Below are 18,808 nucleotides of genomic sequence, written 5' to 3'. Positions count from 1 at the left end.
GCACCAGTTTCTATATTCATATACATTCCAGGGGAAAGATGCCAAGCTCTCCAAGAGCTCTCCCACCATGCTCCACTCCCGGGCATCACCGGATAGGCTTGGAAGTTTCTGTAGCTCTGCAGTTATCCAGCTGGAGAGTGAAATGCTCATTTGCACTTTTGTAGCACCTCAGACTCTGAGTAACTCTCTTGGAATTGCTGTCACGTGGCTTTGGGTATGGAACACCCTCTCCCCTTATCTTCACCATGGGGCAGAGAGGCGAGTGGCACAGCTCTTCTCACTAAGCCAACAGCTCCCTGCTCTTACACATCCCCTCCCTCAGTGAGCTCTACTTCTTCTGTCTGTAGGGGCTGAAGACGGATGACAGGGAACAGACTGCGGACCAGGTCAGCCCTCTTTCTGGAAGCCCTCAACAGGGTATCTGGCAGCTACTGTTTCCATCTTTGGTGCTTTTGTCAACATTTCAAGACAGTAGGAAGGTAAATTCAGCATCCTATTTCACTTACATTATTGCTTTCATAGACGGGGGTAATCAGTTTAATCCCTAGATTTCGGACATCATCTAGCCCATCGCCCTTATGTTGCAGGTGAGATCCTGAGGTCCAGAAAGGGGAAGAACTTGGCCAAGCTTGGGTCAGGGCAGACGGGGACTATCCCCAGAGGCCCTTACCTGAGGTCTGTGCTCCATCCCTGCTTTTTCCTGGCTCATCTCCACCAGACCAGTGAATCACCTCCCTGTGGAAAGAGTGTCCAGCATGATCCTCTGTTTACTGAAATTCAAGACTTCTGGAAAAGCCCAAGGCCTGGAACTGTGGTGCTAGCTGGGGGCTGGAGCAGGGAGTGGATCTCTGGCTCCAGGAAAGAGAGCAAAAAGCTAATGCCAGGCAGGTCAAGAGCCCTGAAGGGGAAATGTGACAGTAATTAAGGAGGAAGCTGGCCTACTCATCCTGGGTCATGACCACTCCCTATAGTCTCTGTCAAGGTCACTTGGAGCGGAAGGCTGTATCCGGCCAGATACTGGAGGCACAAGCCCAGTAAAGTGTTCAGGACAGTTTTATTTAATTCCCTGTCCATATGGAAATGCCCTCCGCTGAACGGGTTGGAAGCCACAATTGCATTAGCCGTCTGGAGCTCCCATAAGCTCAATCAAGCCATAATCAAGGATCTTCTGTGATTGTCCATTATCTGCCTCTCAGCCAGAGAGGCACGTTCTTGGGGGAAAGTGATCAGAGAGCTGCCGTTCCTAGCACTAATTACATGCTAGCCTGCATCTGTGTCCCTCCCCCGGTTGTCAGGAGTCATTGTGGATGGCCCCAGGACATCTCACCCGCTTCTGCACAGGTGACCCTGAGCAGGCTCTGAGCCCAGAATAGAGTCCACGCAGCTCCGTCTGAATGTGGCCTCCCAGGCAGACAAGGTCTTGCTGGTTTAAATGTGGCTGAATGTTTTACATTTGAAAGCACCCCGGGTGCTCGGGAAGGGGCTACTGCTGGGTCAGCAGATAATTCACGATAGGAGCCCAGAGAACATCTGGAGATACAGCAAAAACAGCCAGATGGGCACCTCGGGAGAACGGCCAGGATGGAGAGGAGGCAAGCACCAGAGGCACCAGGCGGCCCCCACTAAACAAAAGGCCATCCTTTGCGGTGGGGAGTGGGGGGAATGGAGAGTAAGCCCCGCCACCATCTGACTTCAGCTGATTTCTAGCAACATTCTCTCTCACTCTGCACATCCTGTGTCCTGAGCTCCAACCAAACGGGCTCCTCTGGTCCTGCACTTTCCCACCTCTCTGCCTGTTTGCTCACTCACCCTCAACATTGCATGTCCAAACTTTATTTGACCTCATTTCCAGGTCCAGCTTCTAATGCCACAGCTCCTACAAAGCCTTCCATGTTCACCCAAGCATGATGTCGCCTCTCCCTCTACTTAAGTCCCGCAGTGCTATCTCAGCCTGTCTTCTACCACTTAGTCAGAGCTGCAGCCATGTGTCCAGTGGAGTTCTCGAACTCCTTGAGAATGGGGGCTGTCTCCAGCTTTATTTTTCCTTTAAGAAATGTGAAAAATCACACAAAAGGACAGGGAATAATAAGACCATCACCTGTGTACCCCTCACCAGAACAAATGATTGTTACATTTTTATCATATTTGCTTCACTTTTTTAAGACAGAAAATGTTACAGATAAGGTTGATGTCACCTTAGCATAGCTATTAAGAGAATGTGAGGCTAATAAGTGGCTCTGAAGCCAGATTCTCTGGGTTCAAATCCCAGTTCTGTCACTTATTAGCTATTAGCTGAGTGACCATGAACAAATTGCTTAACCCTTCTGTGCCTCAGTTTTCACATCTGTAAAATGGATGTGGAATGTTGCCATGAAAATTCAATAAGTTAATATAAATAAAGGACTTAGAACAGTGCCTGCCTGGCACACAGTAAGTGGTCAATGAATGCCAGCTGTTGTTTCTTCTCCATCCCTGGACCTATTTTTCAATGCTCCTCCCCACTCTCCAACAGAGTCAACCATATCATGAATCGAGTACATATGCTTTCAGTCTCTGCTTTGTACTTGTACTTCCATATGTATACATCCATAAAAAATGTATAGTATTTTTTGTATGTGCTCTTTAATGTATGTAAATAGTCTATTGGTTAACATCCTTTGAGTTGCAAATACAGAAAGCCCAACTGACTTGAACTTTAAGGACGATTTACTAGCTTCCATAACTGAAAAGTGTAGCGGCAAGGAGGATTTCAAGGTTGATTTGATTTATCAGCTCAACGATGTCATCAAGGACCCAACTTCTTTTGTCTCCTGGTTTTTCTTTCCATGGCTTTATCCTCTGATGAGGGTGGCTCCTTCTCGTGGTTGTAAGATGGCTACCGACCACTCTAGGATCGCATGGCTCCTTGTCCACATCCAGGGAGACAGGGAGTCAGTCGTGACGTGCTGTAAGAGAGGGGAAGCTTCTTCCCCAGAAGCCCCAACAAATTTCTCCTCAGTTCTCATGGCCTAAAATGGTTCATGCAGCCATCCCTGAGCCAGACATTATGGCCATCGGGTGGGATTATACTGGTCAGCCTTGGCCTGGGGCACAAGCCCCAAAGTAAGAGAGGAGAGTCGGCCTCTTCCAAAGCACACAGGCTGCACTGGTTGCTGTGGATATCTGCACAAAATTATATCAAGAGAAGGGAATAGATGCTGTAGAGGCAACAAGGTCACCCACAGTTGGTATCTGCCACTCACTAGCCAAGCATATATTGTTCTGCATCTTGCTTTGCTCACTCAGTGTTTTGTTTTTGAGATCTATCCATTTGGTACATAGAGGTCTAGTTTATTCCTTTTAAGTGAGGAATACTATTCTATCATATGATAAACCACATTTACTTGGCCATTTCCCTATTGATGGATTTTTAATTGTTCCCATTGCAAACAAGGCTGCAATGAACATCTGTGCACATGTCTTCTTATGGACCGTCTCAATCATCTTTTTGTTTGCCTCTGGCTCCTTCTCCAGTGGTCAAGTCCGGGGGGGGGCTCAGCAAGTACATATGGAATGAATGAATGAGTGAATGAGTGAGTGAATAAGTGAATGCTTGTTCTTTTCCTAGCTATTAGGTATTGAAATGGTCATTATAGGATGCTGATCATGGAACCCTACAATGCTAGAGTTCAAATGAGGCCTTTAATTTCACAGAGGAGCGAACGAAAGCTCAGAGAGGGAAATGCTATCCTGAAGACACTTCATACTACCTGGGGCAGAACTGGGACTTGAACTCAAGATCACTGACTCCAGACAGGGCTCTTCATTTCACTCCATTGTATCACCTACTGCTCTAGGCCTGAGTCATTCCTTTATTCAACTTCTTTTGCTCCTGTGATCTGTTCCACAAATTCACCTGTGAGTTACCTGTAGCCTTGCATGTGCTTGTCTCCATGACAAGTGTGTGAGCTCCCATGGGCAAGACTCAGGTCTGATCGTTCTATATTAGCCAAGAGCAAGGCAGAGTCCAAATATGCCCCAGGCTCTCCTCGACAAAGCCCCTCCTGAAGGGCCATGGCCCAGAGTCACAGAACCTCTGGCTGGAGGAGTTGCCGAAGATCTTCTAGCCCAATTCCCTGGCAAGTGTCTCTGCACACACTCTCCAGCTCCTTCTTGGCCTCTCCAGCGGTAAGGCACTTACAACCTCTCTTGGTAGTCACTAAGTTTTTGGAAAGCTCTGTTCGAAAGCCTCACCTGCCTCTAACAGCTACCTAGCGCTATCTCTCTGCTTCTGGAGCCACTGAGAGTAAAGTCAAATCCATTTTCTATGTGTCAGTCTTTCAAATACCTGAGGGAGCCTGAGTCTGCTCTTCCTCAGGGGAAATAATCCCCAGTTCCCAAATCCAACTTGCATAGAATGGTTTCTACACACACACACACACACACACACACACACACACACACACACACACACATCCTGGCTGCCTCCCCTCCCCACTTTGGTTTGACTGTGTTCCTGACAGAATGCAGGCACCAAGACAGGATCCCCTCCCAATGGCCTGAGTAGCTTGCCCTTATCCTTGGGTATCAGCCTAACCATCACTTCCTTTGGGAAGCCTTCCTTGAACCCCCACGTCTGGGTTAGCTTCTCTTCTAGGTGCCCCCCCAGCACCCTGCAGTTCCCTACCCTAGCAATCGTCACCCTAGATTGCACAGCCTGTATTCATGAGTGTACCCCACAAGACTGGGAGCTCCATGAGGGTGAGGATAATGTCTATTGTTTCCATTACTTTATCCCCAGAACCCAGCGCACTGCCTGGCATCTTGAAGGCACTCAATGCACATTTATTAGACAAATTAATGAGTGAGATAATTTTAAAATGGAAGAGAATGTGAAAGAATGAAAAAACAAACAGGGAAATAATTTTTAAAGGCAGATGGGGAAAAAGAAGAAAGAAAAAAGAAAAGAAAAAAGTTTGGTTTGGTTTGTGGGAAAAAAAAAGGAATCGTCCCTTCCCTGCCTCCAGCCTCAGTTTGCCTATCCATGAAGCCTGAAATGCCCTTGGCTTCAAGGCATTTCACAGTCTCTCATACTGTCAGCTGCTGCTGGATTTGCAGGCATCTCCCATCCAGGGGCCTTTCCCTGGAACAGCTGGTCTCTTCATCTGCTGTTGGGAAAGCAAAATCAAGGGCAAGACAAAGAGCAGGGTGGGTGGTGTGACCAGGTGTACAGGAAGCCATAGGATGAAAGGGAGCGTGGACCTGAAGCATCAATTTCACTTGAAGATTTGGTGGGGAATAAGGGGAACGACATACAACATCTTTTAGTATTAAAATAAAACTGGATACATTATAGATTAGAATGCAAAATTTGGATTCCTTTTGAAGATAAAAGGTAAAGCCTCAAGGAAATTTCATTATTGTATAAGATGAAACCACAATTCATTCGTTCATTCATTCATTCATTTGTTCATTCATTGCATCTTTCAGTGAAATTCCTCTATGCCAGGCACTGAAGATACAACAGTGAACAAAACAAATTAAAATCGTTGCCTTCATGGAGCTTCCATTTTAGCAAAGGGAGATAGACAATGAACAAAATAAATAAGAAAATATGTGGTATGTTAGATGGCGATAAGTGGTATGAATACAGATAAACCAGGGAAGGAAAGGGACCAGGAATGTTGGCAGGAATGTGTGAATGAATGTGCATGGGAAGATGACATTTGGGAAAGGCCCAAGGAAGGGTAGGAAGCACAGAAGGCATGGGAGTGGGCTACAAGGGAGAAGTAGGTGTAGGTAGGAGTGAAGAGGAGGTCAGCTTAAACCTGTTAAGTTTGACAGGCTTGGGGGAAATCTAGGGGGGATCCAGAAAAAGTGGGAAAATATGGAGCTCAGGAAACAAGTCTAGGTTGAGTTTGAGGTAGAAATGTGTAGTTGTCAGCAGAGAGAAGCTAGTTTGACCACAAGAGTGAGTGAACCTTCTAAAAGAATCCAGGGCATGGGTTGAAATCTGTCAACCCGTGGACTGGGTCTGGCATGTGCATATGTCTTGTTAGGTCTAATAACTGGCTGAAACATAGAGGTTAAGAGCTTAGGTTTTAGAATCAGACTACCCGGATTCCAGATCCTGCTCAACATTTACTAACTATGTGGTTTTGAGCAAGTTACTTAACTCCTCTGTGCCTCAATTTATCTATCTATAATAATAGTACATGTCACATAGGGTAGTTGTAAAGATTTAATTAGTAAATTCATATAGAGTGATTAGGAAAGTGACTGGATCTACAAATGTGAGCTGCTGCTGTTGTGATTATGACTGTGATTGTGATTATTAGGTATGTACATTGGAGCAAATGCTTTCCAGGTTACCCAGTCCCTGTGGGACTATTTTGTTTATTTAGATGACTCGCCTGGTCCTTGTCAGCATCTGAGTTTGTGACCACTGGTGTGGAAAGAGGACAAGGACAGAAATTGAGGGTTGACTATAATTTATGGGGCCAAATATGGAAGCCTATTTTTGACATTTAGATCTTTACTGCATTTAGAAACATATTGGTATATGGTGTGAGGCAGGGATCCAACTTAATGTTGTTCCCAAAGAGCAAGCCAGTTATCCTAATATCATGTATTGAACTATCCATGTTTCTCCACTGTTTTTAAATGTCACTTTTATAATATCTGCATATTTTTCATATACTTGAGCTTGTAGCTGGATTTTCTATTCAATTCCATTGATCTGTTTGTGGGCTCCTGCAACAGTAGTACAACTCCATGAGGAAAAGGATGTTATTTTATACCATCACTGTATTCATGGTGTTAGAACTGTACCTAGCACATAGCAAGTATTCATTGAAATGGTGAAGAAATAGATAAGTTACTGTACTTTTGTCATTTTAAGAAATATCTGGTTGGGAAACTTTTTTACACTACTTTTTACAAAACACTCAGGTCTAGACTCATGACTTTATTCCCCACAAAGGAACCCAGAGTGGGGAGAGGGCATCAGCAGGAGACAAGGCTGGAGAGGCAGCAGGGGACAAGCCATGAAGGGGTTTGTATCCAAGCCAAGGAGATTGGATTCCACTCTGTAAGCCATTGAAGGGCTGTAGGTTGGACAGAAATGGTCAGATAGAGGATTTCAATAGATATCCCTCTGTGGGCCCTGGGGTCGGTAAATTTAAGGAGACAAGACTGAAGATGTAGACAAGGAAGTAGTTGCCATGAGAAAGAAATGGACTTGAGAGCTACTTAGCAGGTAGAATCAACAGGTTATGGAACCTAATCTGATTTGAGTGGTAGAGGGAAGGTTGAAAGAGACGAGGCTGATTTCCTGGCTTGAGTGACTGGGGGAAGAGTGGTGCCCTTTATGCAATAGGGACTAGAAAAGAAGGATTGGTTTGGAGGATATGTGCAGTTCTGTTGTGGACTTGGTAAGTTTGAGGCATCCATGGGTCCTGTTTATAACGCAGTTGGGTCTGGAACACAGACGAGAGAAAAACAGATGAAGATTTTCGGGCCATTAGAGGCTGAAATCCTAGACGACGTGAGGCAGCCAGATAATGTGTTGTCTGAAGATAGATTGTATAGAGACTATTTAAAAATGTTTGTTGAGTGCTTACTAGGATCAGGGCATTGAGCTAAGTGCTTTATATTCCTTATCCCACTTAATTCTCACAGTAGATATTGTTACCCCTATTTTAGTGATGAAGAAACTGAAGTTGAGTGTAAATAACTTTCCAAGAGTTGCATAGCTAATAGGAGGTAGGTCTATTTCAACACCAAGTTCGTGTTCTTCACCACTCACTAAGGCTCTTCTTTCGCTGAAGACAGTCTCCCCAAAGACCTACTCTTATCCCACTCCCTGCCTCCAGCCGCTCTCTGACTCTATCGCAGCATTGGATTTATTTCATAGGTTCAGAGATAAACTCCCAGCCCAGGGTGGAGCTACTCTGCACTCTTCCCTTTTTAAAACAGTCAGAGACTCTAAGTCCTGAAGTCTCCCACAAGTTCCTGTATGATACAAACCGGGTCGCCGGGCTCTGGGTACAAAGGGATTTCCTTACCGCTAGCTCTGCCTCATCACCCTTGAGCAGGGTGGGCCTCTGTGGGCTCTGTGGGCACAAAGTTGGTGAGAAGGGGGCAGACACCTCCCTTCTCTCCCAGTGACCCATAGCCGCCTGCCTCACAAATGTTGGAAAACCACCCCTGAGCATCCACCCTACTGGCTCTTGCATTTACTTAATAGATGCAAATGCATGATTAATATTTTCCTTCACTGATTCTGATTTCATTCTGTTAGTGATTATACTGATGGCAACAGTTGAGGGGATTAAAAATCCCGTTTAATTCATGTTAGTTTTTTTTTTTAACTTTGCTGATAAATTTTAAATGTCAAGTGCTTTGGCGTCTTCCACAAGACGCAGAGGCCAAATGAGGAGGCCGATGGTAGTGGCGGAGAGCTCGGAAACGGATCAGAGGGAGTAGGAACTCAACAGGATGACCCATATCCACAGAGTCCATGAAAACAGAGCACCGGGCTTGACCTAGGATGAGTGCTCGGAAACTGGTGGCTCCCAAAGTCCTAATATTCACTGTATATTTTCCACTTAATGACTCACAGTAATGAAGGCACTAGGGGACCTTGCGATTTAACGAAACTCCTTGGGGAACCCTTTTGTAAGGCAATACTTACCCTTTGGCTGATCTCTTTGTAAGTTCAGTATTTCTTTTAAAACTGAGTAAAGCAGTGCAGAGAGATAAAACCCATAATTTTCTCAGTTCTATGAGAAGAACCCAGATCCTCTATGCGCTCCCCAACTCCCCAGATCTGCGAGCTGTATTATTGAGGGTCAGTATAGCAAATGAATAACTGAGAAATGAGTTTGGGGTTTGTTTTTGTTTTTTAGCTTGCCTGCAAATCCAGAGCACTGCTCCTATTTTGTTGTGCTGATGACCGATCTGCCCAGAGAAAAGATGACTTAGCCAGAACGCTTGTTCACTGATTCAGACTTGGTGAGGGCAGGAGCCAGAAAGAGCGAGTCTGAATGAATGAAGTTCCACCACAAAGCTGCCCCTGCCTCTGCTCTTGGCCTCCTCCTTCAGCCTCTGGGATACCCCTGCTTGTTTCTCGAGGATTTCTCCTGCTCATTCTCTGTATCCACGGCTTTCGGGGGCTGAGGGCAGCCGGTCACTCACAACACAGCCAGTTGATGGGGTGAAGTGATTCTAATGATTGCCATTAACAAAGCTCTGGGGCTAAAATCCCTCGTCAGTATCAAGGATCTCCCCCTCCCCTGAACACCAGGAGCCGCTTGTCGAAAGCTCTCCTCCCACCAGCACCAGCCCTAGTTTCTTTATATTCAGTATCACAATTAAGTGTGTGCAGCATCTGGTCTCTTAGGGCAAAGGAGTGTGTGCTCCTCCCTTCCCTACTTTCTATACAACACGCCACCCATCATCACCTTTTGCTCTTTGGGACATTTTTCAGTGCACAACATAATCAACTGTGTTGATTAAACAAACAAATGAACAAACCAATATGATCAAACTTCACCCTAGACCACCTGGTGAGACTGGGCACCGTTCTTACAGACAGCTCCCCAGGTGATTCTGATGTAACCTCCAGGTTAAGAACCTCTGCCCTAGGGCACGTTGGGCTCAGAAAGAGGGAGAGGAGGGAGACAGAGAGAAAGAAGATGCATCAAATAACTAGATTGGAATTGCTCTTAATCTCCTCGTACTCGCGACTTTATTTCATGTAGCTGTCCTTGATCAGGCACAAGATCTGCTCGTCTCTTGCCCCTCAACCACTCCCTCTCTACAAAGCTCTGAGAATATCTTTTTAAGACACAAATTGGAGCATGTCATTGCCCTGCTTAAACCCACTCAATGGTTTCCAATGCCTTTAGAATGAAATATTCCTTACCACAGCCTGACAACTCAGCTGGCCCCTGCCCACGTCTTCAACTTCACCAGGCACAGCTCTCCCCCTTTCTTACTATGCTTCAGCCATGTCAGTCTTGCTGGTCCTTGAACCTGCTGTTCCCTGTGATGTGCTTTGCTCTTCCTTATGCCACCCTAGAGCATTTGCCCCTAGTTATTCACACCATTGGTTCCTTCTCGTATTTCCAGTGTGAGCTCAAATGTCACCTTCTCAAATAGACCCTCCTTGACCTACTCACACTGTCACGTGACCCTGTTTTACTGCCTCTATAACATATCTCCCTATCGGAAATTATTTCATTCGTTGAGCTGCTATTTGTCTGTAACTGTCTGTCTCCCATATTCACTGAGAGGTAAGCTGTAGGAGAGCAGGGATCTTATCTGTCATGTCCATTGTTATATTCCATTTGGTGTCTTGCACAATGCCTGGCACACGGTAGGTGCTCCATAAAATGTTGGATGAATGATTTACATCGTTCTTATTGGTAGATATTATCTACTTTACAATAATCCATTCAATAATACTTCCAGGAACTTGGAGCAAAAAATGGAAATTTTTCATATTTAAATTGCAAAGGAAAAGAAATGTAATTTTGCTAATTTCTAGTACATACTCTATTAACCAATATTTCTAAGTAGAAGTTCTAACAATGTTATTTTAATTAGTAGCCAAACATATATAATCAGTACATCAATTATATGCAAATTAAACTGCCAATATCCTTGAATACATTTTGTCCCCTTAAGCAGTTGAAACATCCTGCCCCCACCATGTAATTTTGTTTATGGGACTATTTTGTTTGGCAGTTTCTTAATTTATAAACAGTATAAAAATAAATATCAGTCTTACACCAACTGAATTATCACACATCCCAAATTACTGAAAACCCAGTTATTAAGTGGTGGAATCATCTCTGAATAAATGACAAGTGTGCAATAGATTAGTCACAAGTCTTAATCACTCTTGGGAAACATAAAGCTGTTTTGAGGTCATTATTTTATTCTTGAAAACTTCTAGCACCTTCTTCAGATACAGGTGGTAGGACTGAGAATGACTTCTTAAAGAATGACATTATAAACAAGCAATCATCAGGAAGGAGATAACCTTCTGACATTGAAGTTAAAGATCAGCTCTCACCAACTGGAACAGGGCTCTCAGCTCTTGAGGGCCAAGGATTAACTAAAGATAATCCTTAGAGTTCGCAGACTTCCAGAGGAAGTGAGGAGTGAGCACTAGGCAAATGGAGAAATGTGATTTCCCAAAGAGGGTCCAAATCAGGGGGGCATCATAATATAACTTTATGTTGAAGAGATATTTGCACATCCATGTTTATAGCGGCATTATTCACTATAGTCTAGGGGTGGAAGCGACCCAAATATCCATTGATGGATGAATAGATAAACAAAATGCAGTATATATATAACGGAATATTATTCAGCTTTAAAAAGGTAGGCGATTCTGTCACATGCTACAACATGGATGAAGCTTGAGGACATTATGCTAAGTGAAATAAACCAGTCAAAAAATACTGTATGATTCCACTTATATGAGGTATCTAAAGTGGTCAAATTCATAGAAATGGAAAGTAGAATGATAGCTGACAGAGCTTACGGGATGGGGAAATGAGGAGCCATTGTTTGATGGGGACAGAGTTTCAGTTTTGCAAGATGAAAAAGTTCTGGAGATTAGTTGCACAAGAGCATGAATGCACTTAACACCAATGAACTGTACACTTAAAAATGGTATAGATAGTAAATTTTGTATTATATATTTTTACCACAATTAAAAATTAAAAATAACTCTATATAAGGAATAACTTCAAGTATAAGGAAAACCAACTGTAATCAAGAATCCATAGGATCAGTATCACTGTGCGCTATCATAAAACTATTTAGACTTTTCAACCTCCAGAAGAAATGTTTGCATATTTGATTTGTACAATATTCTAGTTATGACAATTTTTCTCAGCCTAACGGTTTGGTCACATAATTGTCAGGGACTGTTCCCATTAGGAGTCCCAAAATCCTATTGGTTAAGCCTAGAGATGTTGTGTTTGCATTTATTCTTTTGTCTCCAAGAAAATTCTTAATTAAAAAGCCCAATATTTTAAAAAAATAAAAATAAAATGTAATAACATTAAAACTACGAGAAGAAAATCTTACCCTTCATCTCTCCCCCTACATAACAACTATTCTCCATTTACATACTTACCCTTCCAGTACTTATCAAAACGCAAGCATATTTTTATGCCATTGTAGTCATGGCGTACATATCATTTTGCACGTATTTTTTTTTTTGCTGAGAAAGATTCTCCCTGCGCTAACATCTACGCCAATCTTCCTCTATTTTGTACTTGGGTTGCCGCCACAGAATGGCCACCAACGAGTGGTGTAGGTCCACGCCTGAGAACTGAACCCGGGCTGCCAAAGTGGAGCTTGCCAAACTTAACCACTAGGCCACAGGGCCAGCCCACATGTGTTTCTTTTTTCATTTGCTATTATGCTGTAAACATTTTTCCAAGTTTCACATTTTTGTTAAAATTATCATTTTTGTTGCTGTAAAATATCCCTTTGAATGGAAGACCATAATGAGCTTAGCCATTGCTCTATTTTTGAACAGTTGTTTCTGTTCTGCTAATATGGATAAAACAGCTTTGGATATTTAAACCACTTTTGATGTACTCAGTGTTTTAAATGATCACTGTTAGACACACAAACTATCACACACAGAGCTAGAAGGGCCAAGGGGCAACCAGCCCTGTCCCTCGTGGAGGAAGACTGAACCTATACACTGAGCACCACTCACCACCCCTGTCAGATCTTCCTGATAGCAAGTTCATGACCCCACATAATGCTAAGTAGGCTGTGGAGCTACAGACAGTTTTGACTAAACTTTTCTGTGGCATTCATCCAAATGGTAGCAACAACATCTTTTCTGTTTAAATTACACATATAACAAAATTTGAGTGCTTCAGTTAGTGAATTCCTCAACTTTCCCGGGTTCTGGGTAACTTTTGCAACCAGAGGATCCATTTGTAGGACTATGCTTACTTGGCTATTGATTTCTTTTGATACTGAGAGCAGATTTTGTTCATCTGTTATGAGGTTTTAGCATGTGATGTTCCCCTCTGCCTGGAAAGCTTTCCTCCAGCCTTCTTCATCGGGCCTACTCCTACTCAGCTTTGACATCTCAGCACAAAATGTCACTCCCTTAGGAAAGCCTTCTCTGACACTCCCTCCCCCAACCAGGTCTTTTCCCCCAGTATATGTTCTTATCATTTCCTGAACTTTCCCTTCATTTTGGCGATCAGCTTGTAACTACGTATACTCATGTAAGTATTTGCCATCTCTCTCCCCTTCTAGACGTAAATTCCATGAGGCCAGGGGCTGGGTCTGTTTTGCTTGCTGTATCCCAGTGTCCAGCACATAGCAGGTATTCAATGATATGTGTTGAAGAAATTAAATGTCATCAGGGACAGCCATGAGCCATTAGGTTAAGAAAGAAGGAGAAAGGAGGAGCCAAGAGCCAAGGCTTGGCTATCTTAGCGTGGTCCACTTCTCCACATTCAGGAAAAACATTGTGATGATTTTAACAACCAAGAAATCAAAGACTTCACCACAACTTTTCTTTCTAAAAGTAGTCTGGGGCATTCTCCTTCAGTTTTTCCTCCCTTCTCTGCTCTTTCATAATACATACATGCTTAGGGCACCTGTCCACTTCTGTTTCATATTTATTTGTTACATCTTACCTTTTTTACAAGACTGTACTCTCTTAGAGGACAAGGTTTACTTCTTCCCTATCTTCTATTCACATTACCAACAATGTTTAAGAGATAATACATACTCAATAAATATTAGTTCCTTTATCCTAAAATTCATATGGAATCTCAAAGGACCTCAAATAACCAAAATAATCTTGTAAAAGAAGAACAAAGCTGGAGGATACACACTTCCTGCTTTCAAAACTTACTACCAACCCACAGTAATCAAACCAGTCTGGTATTGGCATAAAGACAGATACAGATCGATGGAATAGAATAGAGACCCCAGAAGTAAACCCTCAACATATGCGGTCAAATGATTTTCCATGAGGGTGTCAAGACTATTCAATGGAGAAAGGACAGTCTTTTCAATAAACAGTGTTGAGAAGTTTGGATACCCACATGCAAAAGATGAAGTTGGGTCCTTACCTTATACCATTTTACACAAAATTAACTCAAAATGGATCAAAGACCTATACATTAGTTAAAACTATAAAACTCAGAAGAAAACATAGAAGAAAAGCTTCATGACATTGGATTTGGCAATGATTTCTTGAATATGACACCAAAAGCATAGGCAAGAAAAGAAAAAATAAATAAATTAGACTTCACCAAAATTAAAAACTCCTGTACATCAAAGGGTACAACCAACAGAGGGAAAAGACAACCGATGGAATAGGAAAAAATATTTACAAATCATATATCTGATAAGGGGTTAATATCCATAATATATAAAGAACTCCTATAACTCAACAACAACAACAAAATAAGCAACCTGATTTTAAAATGGGCAAAGGACTTGAATAGACATTTTTCCAAAAAAGATATACAAATGGCCAATAAGCACATGAAAAGATGCTCAATATCATTAATAATTAGGTAAATGCAAATCAAAACCACAACGAAATACCACCTTAAACCCATCAGGATGACTATTATTAAAAAAAAAAGAGAAAATAACAAGTGTTGGAAAAGATGTGGAGAAATTGGAACCCTTGTGCACTGTTGGTGGGAATGTAAAATGGTGCAGCCGCTATGGAAAACAATATGGCGGTTCCTCAAAACTGTAAACATAGAGTTACTATATGATCTATCAATTCCACTTCTGGATATATACCTAAAAGAATTGAAAGCAGGGGCTCAAACAGATGTTTGTACACCCATGTTCAGAGCAACATTATTCACAATAACCAAAAGGTGGAAGCAACACAAGTGTCCATCAACAGGTGAATGGATAAACAAAGTTTATCCATGTAAGTACAATGGAATATTTTTCAGTCTTAAAGAGGAAAGAAAATCTGACACATTCTACAACATGAACGAACCTTGAGGACATTATGCTAAGTGAAATAATCCAGTCACAAAGGGAGAAATAATCTATGATTTCACTTATGTGAGCTACCTAAAATAGTCAAATTTATAGAGACAAAAGGTAGAATGGTGGTTGCCAGGGAATGAAGGGAGGAGGGAAATGGGAAATTTTTGTTTAATAGATATAGAGTTTGAGTTTTGCAAGATGAAAGGAGTTCTGTAGATGGATGGTGGTGATGGTTGCACAACAATGTGAATGTACTTAATGCCATTGAACTATATACTGAAACTGGTTATGATGGTAAATTTTATGTTATGTGTATTTTGCCACAATTAAAAAAAAAATTGTTCCTTTTCCCACTATTCATATCAAGTGAGAATCCCCTCAGAGCCTAGAATGGCACCTTGCATCTGGCATGCCTCACTAAATGTGTAAGTGAATGAGTGACCAGAATCCCAGAGTCAGAACGCACCTTAGAAGCCATCTGTGGTGCCCTCTACTCAGTGGATGAGCACCTTCTACAATTCCCACCTTTGCTGAGACACCTCCAAGTTGTAGGACACTCACTACCTTTTGAAGCACCTCACTCCATCGTTGTCCACTTCTTTTTCATTAGAAAATTCTTGTTAATGCCAAGCTGAAATATGACTTTCTGGTAATATCTCCCCATTCCCAGTGGTCCTAGCTCTGCCTTCTGGGCCCAGAGAGAATGAGTCAAATTTTGAGCTCACCTGACTACCCTTATACAATAAAATACAGAGCTCCATGCACTAAGCTAGTTAAAGCCTCACCCCAAATGAATCTTTTCCAGCCAGGAGACACTCCTTTTGTATTTAGACACACACTTAAAAGTCTCAAAAGGAATATCTGACCCTGGTTACTCCCAGAGACTCAGCAAATGGCAAGAACGTGGAGGCAACAAATGGACCCAATGGAGTCTGCTTGGGGACAAGGGGACAAATGGACCCAATGGAGTCTGCTTGGGGATGAGGGGACTCTGACAATTGAAGAAGGGGAAGTGTTTAGCCTGGAGAAGTCTCAGAGGGAGATGCTACCTGTCTTGAGGACTGTTCTATGGAAGAAGAAGCCTTGTTTTGGGTGTAAGTCCATGGGTCATAGGTTATGGGAAGGTGGATTCAGCTCAATTACAAGAAAAGCCTCTAGAACTGTTCAAGCACATAAAAACTCATAGAACAGCAAGTGACATATAGTAGGTGCTCCATAAATTGTAGCGATCATTATTATTATCAGACCCCAACTTGAACTTGATCACCCTTTTGAATTCACATCATAAACAGACATACATACACATACACCACATGCCACACTGGGCTTTCCGGTACCATCCATGCCTGACACAGAACATTCTAGAAGTATTTCTGTTCTTAATACAGATGCACATAGCATAGCTAGTTAAAAATCAAACAACAACAAAAACTGTCACTATTGAGGAGGGGCTATTCAAAGACCTTTGGTCTCAGACCTCTGCTCACTGGGGAATACCTCCAGACCTGTTTCTTCCTGTGGAGCTGCAGCCACAGCTCTAACCTAGTGCCTCCCATGGCTGGGATCCTCTGACCTTTTATGTCCTGGCAATGACTTCTATGCATTTTGGCAGTGACTGTCTGAATTTCTGTTTCAACCCTGATCTCAGCCTCTCGGGCTTCCTCTCTCCTTTAATTCCTTCCATGGATGGCCAAGGCTTCTGCCATCCCTTCACTTCCTGGAGCAACCTGTGCTTTTGAAAAATGACCATGCCGAAGGGGAACTAACACTCCTAGCCTATAGTGGGTCTTGTCAATCTGATTTTTAAGTGATGGAGGAGGTTTGAGCACGAGGCTCATGGTGGCATTTCCACTCTCTGGGATGATGCAAAGACCAAGTGAAAAGGAGGAAGCAATCTTCTGAATGTGAGCACATTCACAGACCCAGAGGACAGAGAGGTATTTAAAGTGAACTGGAACAAACCTGCAACATCAGGTGCGTTCTGCCTTCAAAAATAGCTACCAGTTAGAAAGGGTTATTTGCATATTGATTTCATGCTAACTGTGTCATGGAATGTGCTGCCTGCCTGCCTGAGACCTAACAACTGTCATCATAATTTTTTCTAAAAATACAGTCAGAGAAAAACACTCAGTGAACCCTCCACTGGAAGGTGGAAAGTGGCTGTGAAAGACCCCAGATCCCAAACCTGCTCGACAGACCACTGCGGAGGGCAGGAATCTCAACAACCATAACCAAGGGAACGTTTCACAGCTACAGCTGGCCCTCTCTTCTTCCAAACAGATTGCACTGCAATTTTTTTTTTTTTTTTTTTTTTTTGGTCATTCTAGAAAACCTGTCTTGTTCTAAGGTGAGGGAGAGGCTTCCCCCTTGCAGAGCAGCCTTTATGGAAACTCCAGCTGGCCCCTTATCAGAAATAATGGATGAGAAAGGGACCCAAGTCAGCCCACCAGCTGCAGTGCTCCATCCTGGGTGCATTCATGCCCTGGATTCTCCTGGTGTCTGTCTACCAAGGATCCCCACTTCTCCCACCTCCTAACAGCCAGCTTCCAGTGTTTGTCACTTCAGCTCCTTCCCAACCCCCCAGGTTTGTCTCTGTGGGTCCTATAGAGCTGATCTTCGTCAGGGCTGTCATCGCTCCCCAGTATAATATTAGCAATTTAAATGCCTCTTTCCCAGGCCTGATGGTGCTGATTCGGTTGTGATCCTGGGCATATGGATGGCATATTTGCTGCGAGCTAGGTGAGACGAGTCGCAGAAGGACCACCGGCAGCCCCCGCGCCACCTTCCCCAGCCGCGGCCGGGCAGGCGGCCGTGTGAGCAGTTAAATCGGCCGGAGCCAGTCATAACTGCTGCCCACTTTTTTTTCCAGCCGGGACCCCACTGCTGGGGACAAATCTTTCATTCATGAAGAGTGGCTTGTTAGGCCAACTCCGGACTCTAAAACCACTTAATTAAATTGTGGAAAGTCGCTGGCCCTGGTGGGAAATTTGCACACAAAGACGCGGAGTCTGGAGCTCCCTCTGCCAAACGCTCCACAACAAGACCGCGACCGGCCCCCTCCCGGCCCCCCAGCTCTTCCCCTCTGCTCTCAGCGCCCCCTCATTAGAGGGGGTTTGTTAGGGAATGTTTTCCCAGCGATTCATTGACAGGCCTTTCATTCCCGCCTCGGCAATCAAGGGCGGCAAGTACAGGCTGAGAGCCCTCCACAGCCTGATTGCTGAAAGAATTTCCAAAAGTAAAGAGTGTAAACAGGTACATTGAAAAAGCCTCTTTTGAACAATTATGTAAACATTCCAAACACTATTTGAAAACTTTCACAGTGGAACTGTCAGATCGGAGCATTCCTGTTTAATTGCGCGGCCTCAATGGCTGCTCCGCCGCTCTCCCAGCTCCCTGCAGGCCCAGCTCAGAGACAGCGTTTTGTGGGGTCCTGGGGCCTTCAGATAAAGAAGTCAAAGGAACAAGGCCATACACAAATGAGGACTGTCAGCCAACAGCGTCTTTCAGTGTGTGTTCTCGCTCCCTAGGCTTCCAGAAGAATCTCCTGGGAACAGGGTAGGTATATTCTTTCTTCTGGCTGGATTTCTCCAGGACCTGGTCCAGTGCTCTGCACACACACAGAGTCAGTTCATAATCCTGGTTGCAAGATAATCGTAGATTCACTTCCACGTCATTTAAGGTTTTCTTCAAAGCACCAAATGATCATTCTGAGACACCCAGGAGAGTTGCTGGCAATGCTCCCTCCCCATGGGAGTGGCTCCTTGCTTGCCTTTCTTCTCTTCTTCCTCTACTTTGCTATCTTTCT

The sequence above is a fragment of the Ceratotherium simum genome, chromosome 22 (assembly GCF_057802395.1).
Source record: "Ceratotherium simum simum isolate JZ-2026a chromosome 22, ASM5780239v1, whole genome shotgun sequence".
In the NCBI taxonomy this organism is placed as follows: Eukaryota; Metazoa; Chordata; class Mammalia; order Perissodactyla; family Rhinocerotidae; genus Ceratotherium; species Ceratotherium simum.
This window is presented reverse-complemented; position numbering follows the sequence as displayed.